At 40.7% G+C, this 7,409-nt stretch overlaps 1 long non-coding RNA gene across 1 annotated transcript; it reads right to left on the reverse strand.

Annotated features, from left to right (window-relative positions):
* Positions 1-3,159: 3,159 nt before the first annotated feature.
* Positions 3,160-6,256, reverse strand: LOC135092595 (uncharacterized). The gene is made up of 3 exons (XR_010262939.1): positions 5,842-6,256; positions 5,013-5,646; positions 3,160-4,345 (listed from the first exon to the last, which is right to left on the reverse strand). It is a non-coding gene; the product is annotated as an uncharacterized LOC135092595 (long non-coding RNA).
* Between the last annotated feature and the right edge of the window lie 1,153 nt (positions 6,257-7,409).

Here is a 7,409-nt window from a genome sequence, read left to right on the forward strand (position 1 = left end):
AAGGACAGCTATGGTGAAGAAGCAGCAAAATTTATAAAGAGAGACTTTTATGTAGATGATGGTATTACCTCAACTGCCTCAAAGGAAGACGCACAAAAATTTATTGAAAACGGCAAGAAGTTGTGTGAAAAAGAAGGTTTCCATCTTCACAAGTTTGTAGCAAACAAAAGGAAGTTCTAAATGCTCTACCAACCAGTGAACAAGTACACAATTTTTATAAAATAAATATTCTCTTTGAGTACAGTGATGCATTGAAAGTGACACCCTACAATTTGAAATAGACCTACAAGACAAGCCCCTTACTCGACATGGTATACTGTCTACAGTCAGTTCCATTTTTGATCCCCTCGGACTTGTATTACCTACGCTTCTTTACTTTAACAGTAAATGTCTCTAATACAGAAAAAAAAATCACACAGCCAAGCGTTGACTGGGAAAAAGCTTCGTTCCTGGATATTGGGAACTATAAAACACTGATTGATTTTCATTTAAGGCATTTAGGTATGTCGGGTGTTCTGGCACAATGTCCTGATTACTCTTGTAAAACACACAATAATATGATAATGAACACACTCGAAAAGATACTTGAAATATTAAAGAAATGTGCATATGTTGCTATACCTAGACAGCGCGTAAACGGAAAGAAAGGAATACCAGGATGGAATGAATACGTAAGACCATATAAGGACAAATCCATCTTCTGGCATAGAATTTGGAAAAAATGCAGGTTGCCCGGCTAGTGGACAGCTTGCAGATTTAAGAAGCTTTAGTAGATCGAAATATCACTGGGCAATTAAACAAGCTATCCACCATCTGGCTACGACTACAGAGTCATTCTCATACTAAATTTATCTGTGCTGTATACCTCTCTCCTAACTCCTCTGACTATAAGAAATTCTTTGACTACTTAACTTCCAAAGTGGAGCACATTCTGACCCTCTTCCCTTTTGCAGAGATCTCCATTCTTGGAGACTTCAATGTTCACCACCAGCTTTGGCTTTCCTCTCCCTTCACTGACCATCCTGGTGAACTAGCCTACAACTTTGCTATCCTCCATGACCTAGAGCAATTGGTGCAACACCCTACTCGTATTCCTGACCGTCTTGGAGATACGCCCAACATTCTTGACCTTTTCCTGACCTCTAATCCTTCTGCTTATGCTGTCACCCTTTCTTCTCCGTTGGGCTCCTCCGATCACAATCTCATATCTTTATCTTATCCTATCACTCCAATCCCTCCTCAGGATCCCCCTAAGCGAAGGTGCCTCTGGCGTCAACATCTACCTTTCCTTCTTGCTGGAAGTTTGCCTACATTCAACCTGTTCCTAAAAAGGGTGACCGCTCTAATCCCTCAAACTACCGTCCTATTGCTTTAATTTCCTGCTTATCTAAAGTTTTTGAATCTATCCTCAACAGGAAGATTCTTAAACATCTATCACTTCACAACCTTCTATCTGATCGCCAGTATGGGTTCCGTCAAGGCCGCTCTACTGGTGATCTTCTGTCTTTCCTTACTGAGTCTTGGTCATCCTCTTTTAGAGACTTTGGTGAAACTTTTGCTGTTGCCTTGGACATATCAAAAGCCTTTGATAGAGTCTGGCACAAAGCTTTGATTTCAAAACTACCCTCCTACGGTTTCTATCCTTCTCTCTGTAACTTCATCTCAAGTTTCCTTTCTGACCGTTCTATTGCTGCTGTGGTAGACGGTCACTGTTCTTCTCCTAAATCTATTAACAGTGGTGTTCCTCAGGGTTCTGTCCTGTCACCCACTCTCTTCTTATTATTCATTAATGATCTTCTAAACCAAACTTCTTGTCCCATCCACTCCTATGCTGATGATAACACCCTGCACTTTTCCACGTCTTTTCATAGACGTCCAACCCTTCAGGAGGTAAACATATCACGCAGGGAAGCCACAGAACGCCTGACTTCTGATCTTTCTAAAATTTCTGATTGGGGCAGAGCAAACTTGGTATTGTTCAATACCTCAAAAACTCAATTCCTCCATCTATCAACTCGACACAATCTTCCAGACAACTATCCCCTCTTCTTCAATGACACTCAACTGTCCCCCTCTTCTACACTGAACATCCTCGGTCTGTCCTTTACTTATAATCTGAACTGGAAACTTCACATCTCATCTCTAGCTAAAACAGCTTCTATGAAGTTAGGTGTTCTGAGACGTCTCCGCCAGTTTTTCTCACCCCCCCAGCTGCTAACTCTGTACAAGGGCCTTATCCGTCCATGTATGGAGTATGCTTCACATGTCTGGGGGGGTTCCACTCATACTGCTCTTCTAGACAGGGTGGAATCAAAAGCTTTTCGTCTCATCAACTCCTCTCCTCTAACTGACTGTCTTCAGCCCCTCTCTCACCGCCGCAATGTTGCATATCTTGCTGTCTTCTACCGCTATTTTCATGCCAACTGCTCTTCTGATCTTGCTAACTGCATGCCTACCCTCCTTCCGCGGCCTCGCTGCACAAGACTTTCTTCTTTCTCTCACCCCTATTCTGTCCACCTCTCTAACGCAAGAGTTAACCAGTATTCTCAATCATTCATCCCTTTCTCTGGTAAACTCTGGAACTCCTTGCCTGCTTCTGTATTTCCACCTTCCTATGACTTGAATTTCATTCATTTCAGTGGGCATTTTTTTTATTAGATTTTTGTTGCCCTGGGCCAGTATCCTTCCTACATAAAAAAAAAAAAAAAAAAAAAAAAAAAAACTAAAAGGAATGCGGATGAGATCTTGAAGAAAAATACAGCTGTCACTCTTAGAAATAAATCATTCAAAGATTTCTGGAAGATCATTAAAAAAATTGAGGGGAAGAAATATGTGCTCATATGGTATAATTGATGGCCGATGTACTGAAGAGGATATTGCTGATAGGTTTTGTGACTTATATGAGGAGCTATATAGTAGTGTTACGGAAGATGACTTACAAGAGGTGGGCAGTAAGGTGAACCACCTTGTTAATGAGCGATGTAATGCTGGCCATTGTATTTCTTCCCAATGTCATTCTGTATCTGCAGTGATAATTGAAAAGGCTGTGAGAAGCCTCGTACCGAATAAAAAGGGCGAAACATATAACATTAGTAGCAATCATTTTATAAATGGTACTAAACTATTATATACACAGCTAAGTCATATAATAACAGCAGTGTTGCAATACGGCAGCACAGATGCTCTTTTTAACAAAGCAGTTATTAAGCCCATTTTCATTTAAAGGAATCTATTTTCTATAATTAATTATTTTATTTATGCATACAGGATAAACTATTGAATCTTATTGTAAAAGGACCAAGTAGCATCATGCTTGTTACAAAGGATTTGAATGGAAGCATGTAGTTTTCATTGTACTTATTATTATTACACAGCAAGATGTGAGCCATAAGACGTAGCTAGTGATTATTCTTAGACTGAAGGTTTAAGCTTCCCAATTGAAGCCAAAAAGCTTTCACGCTCATGCAAGAGCCAAACATGGTACAGAAGACCTAATAATGATAATAATCTGTTGATTGACCCAGCACTAATAATTTGACACAAGTGTGATGATCCCGAGGTAAGAAACGCCACAACTGAAAGTATAGCCTACTCGTTAAGATATGGTTAAAATATGTTACGTTCATACGGATCTCGCCCGTGTTGATATATCAATTTATGAACCACACATACTTTCAGCACTTGAGGCAGGAGAGGTAATTTCTGGTCTACCTCCACTTGGTGCACCGTTCAGTAGTCATGGCCCACAGCTGAAAATCAACCTTAATTTATGATAGTGTTTGATGAATGAGGATGGTGTCGTTATTTTTACCTTTCATATTTTCATTTAGGTAATTTGAGAAAATAATAGAGAAAGTGAATTTTGGAGTTACAGATCCCTTTTTGAATGTAATGTAAGCTTTGGAACCTTCCCTAGAAATATACTACACATCAACACCATTTGGTTGTTTAATAATGTTCCTTACTTATTTCACTACAATTTCATTGTGAAGACCATTGTAGGAATGAAACAATATGATTGAAAAATAATCAATCTGAGCAACAAACACTCCTATTCATACTGAATGTATAAAATGGTCATATACCATTACCAAAAAGTTACACTCAAGTATCTTGTGAGAATACTAACATACAAACACTCCTATTCATTCAGAATGTATAGAATGGCCATATACCATAACCAAGTCACTCAAATATCTTGTGAGAATGTTGACACAGTTTTGTGGTTGGTGAGGCTAGTACTGTGGTGGGTGTGGCTGAGCAGGCTGCGGCTGTGGTGGATGTGGCGGGGGTTGGAGAGGGTGTGGCTGCCCTTGCAGCTCACCACAGTTGGTGAGATAATAATCTGTAGTAGCAAAGCAGTGCATATATCAATTAATATTTTGTTGTAATCCCCCAACTTACTTTTAATTATAAGTTGAGTTTACGCAGGAATTGCACCAGCTATATACTCACCAAGTACTTCACAATTTTTAAAGTCTAATAAGTCCAGGTTACCGAGATTTAAGACTAAGGTTCTCCCAGTAGGGTAAGCCATAAATGCAGTTCAGAGAAACTAACATTACTTATTAACCAGTAAATAAACATTCCAACAACACACACTGGTAATAAAAGACAGTAACTCAGCCACATAATACCAGTTTAATAAAACTCCAAGTAACTCCGCACTGACAAACTAATAATTCTTCAGGTTATTATTAACTGTACGTTAACGCGATTCCTTCAACAAGATTGTCACTCAGTATCGCATTACTTTTCATTAAACACATGACACATAACTGCACACATAACATAATCACATAATAAAATAACACATGTAAAATCAAAGACAAAAATGTGCAGTCACTACATGCGAAGTGCCACAGAAAATATCGTCACTCATCAAAATCCAGCATTAAATCAACACATGAAACACAATATGAAATATATGAGAATCATGGCATACTAAACACAACATATTTAAAGTCGAGACACACAAAGCACACAGGAAAAATTATCTAAGTATTACTTACGGCCAGAGGAGGCAGTGAACGACAGGTAGTCTCATGGTGCAGCAAGACTGAGCTGGACCTGTTCAAAAATAATGGCACTACCTACTAGTATATTATGGCGACCGGAGAGCTACGCGAGTCGTTCTGTGCTTCCTCCTTATATACAGTTTTTATCTGCTTACGTCTACGCGTCAGAGATTACATACACAGCTACATACATTGTCATCCTTAAGGTCTGGAATTCGACTAGGTAGTACACTCATCCCTTCCCTTAAAACACACGATCACCAGAATGTTCTCTTGTCTACTTTTCGTCACCAGAAGTTTAAGGTGCCCCTGAGGGCTCACTGGATACCCACTCCTAGACACATATTTAAAGTTTCTTATGTCCATCCAGCGCGCACAACATCTGGATCACGAGAGGTGAGGTGTTGTGGTTTACTTGCGTAAGATTAATCGCGGTCAATACCAGGCTTTTAGTGGGGCTAGCTCGTTCTAGTCTTGTGCTACGTCAGCAACACCTGCACTTTCGTAGTATTCACGAACAAGGGGGACTGTAAACGCATTGGTGAGTTGCGTTTATGGTGTGGCAAAGGAGTGACTGACAACCACTTGCGTTGTACTCACTTCTCAATTTATTGGGATGCGGTCAAACCTGTAAGTTATCATAAGTACATCACTTGATAGGAAATAATTGAGAATCCTACAATAATGTAATGTAGCTGTGCACTTCACAGGGATATTTGTAAACACTACATTATACATCATTGTCTCGAAACAAACACCGAAACGTCTAAGTATATTATTGACACAGATAGATATGATTAATACATAAGTAAATAATACATACGCAATTGCGGGAACAGTCGAAGGTCCTTGTAGAACGTAATGAATGCCACACAATCACCTTAATCCCAGAGCAGGCTCCATGTCCACATAACGTGCCAGAGGGGCCCCGTAGAGTTTATGAACTAGTGCCTCTGCGGGAGACATGATAGTGGCACAGCTGGAGAGTGGTGAACGACACAGGTCTTACCTCTACGGCTTCCACCAAGACTCTGCCCCTACGGCAGAGCCCCCTTATTTCTTATCATTTCACCCCTTCAACCCATCACACCATGTTTCTTCCCAAGTTTACCCCTTGACCCCCATTAAACTATGTCATCCCTTGTCCTGCCTCGCGCTGACATGGCTGAGGGGAAAAATGATGGTCGAGATAAAGGCCGTAGTGTCCTGTAAACAAACACCCCTCTGTAGCTCGCCTTCTCGTCTCGTCCACATACCAAGTAATGTTATAAGTGTAATATTAACCCCGTAACGTGACTTATGGGAAAGTACAGTAGTGTAACCCTATCTGGGGCCCGTCATGATAAGAACATAACAAGAAACCAGCTACAAAATAAAAGTACAGAAACTTCAAGCCGGCCGATACTGAGCCGGCGGCTACAGGGACGTAGTTCTGACCTGGGTCGTAGACAGGCGGCCGGGAATCACGAGGGGCCACGCTGGGGGCGTTGCTATGGGCAGCATGGGCGTGGGCGTCGTGAGAGTCGTCGGGAGTAATACTATAGGCATGGGTGCCATGGCTAAGGCAATTTTAAAATAAGACTGCATAACAGGAAAATTTCTGTAACACAAATGCGTCATTACAGCTACTCGTAGGTAATGAAAATTGAAAATGGTACAGGTTCAATCTTAATACACAATAAATTCCAGTCATAGTATGTGCATTAATTATTTTTACTGTGTATGATAAGTAATTACTTTAACTAATCAGTCTGTGTAGTATCTTTCATGCCTACAAAAATAACATTTAGAATACAGCGACATGTTTTAACCAACCATTGAGAGGTAGCTCCATGGTAATAGCTGAAGTGTTAGTCTCTCCTCGAGGCAGGTCAATACCTACAGCCTCCGAGGATCATGGTGCCTCTGTTTGATTAGATGTAAGATGCATTTTCAAATAAGTTAACATCGGGAAGACATGTGTATCATGTAATACAATACTTGTGTGATGACAGTATAAAAGAAATGTGTGCCTGAAGAACCACAGGGATCGGAGAACGTCATTGCCGTCCCCGGTCCTCCTCTCCGTGCCGCCGCTGCCTTCCTTCCTCTTCTTGCCACGCCTCTTTCTTCTGTTCCTATCCTCCTTTCCTCTCACATCAGGACGCCATGATGTTCATTACATCACTGACTCTCTATTTTGCTAAAATGTTTAATTTTGTCGCTGTTAAGAATACCCTCACGCAGCATGATGTTCACTACAACACTGAGTTTCGTTTTCGTCAGAACCATCACTACATAAATTTTGTCAAGATTAAAAACACTCATATCGCCAGCCCGTACGTTGCGCCACCTCTAGATCACCTGAGAGAGAGAGAGAGAGAGAGAGAGAGAGAGAGAGAGAGAGAGAGA

This window comes from Scylla paramamosain, chromosome 40 (assembly GCF_035594125.1).
Source record: "Scylla paramamosain isolate STU-SP2022 chromosome 40, ASM3559412v1, whole genome shotgun sequence".
In the NCBI taxonomy this organism is placed as follows: Eukaryota; Metazoa; Arthropoda; class Malacostraca; order Decapoda; family Portunidae; genus Scylla; species Scylla paramamosain.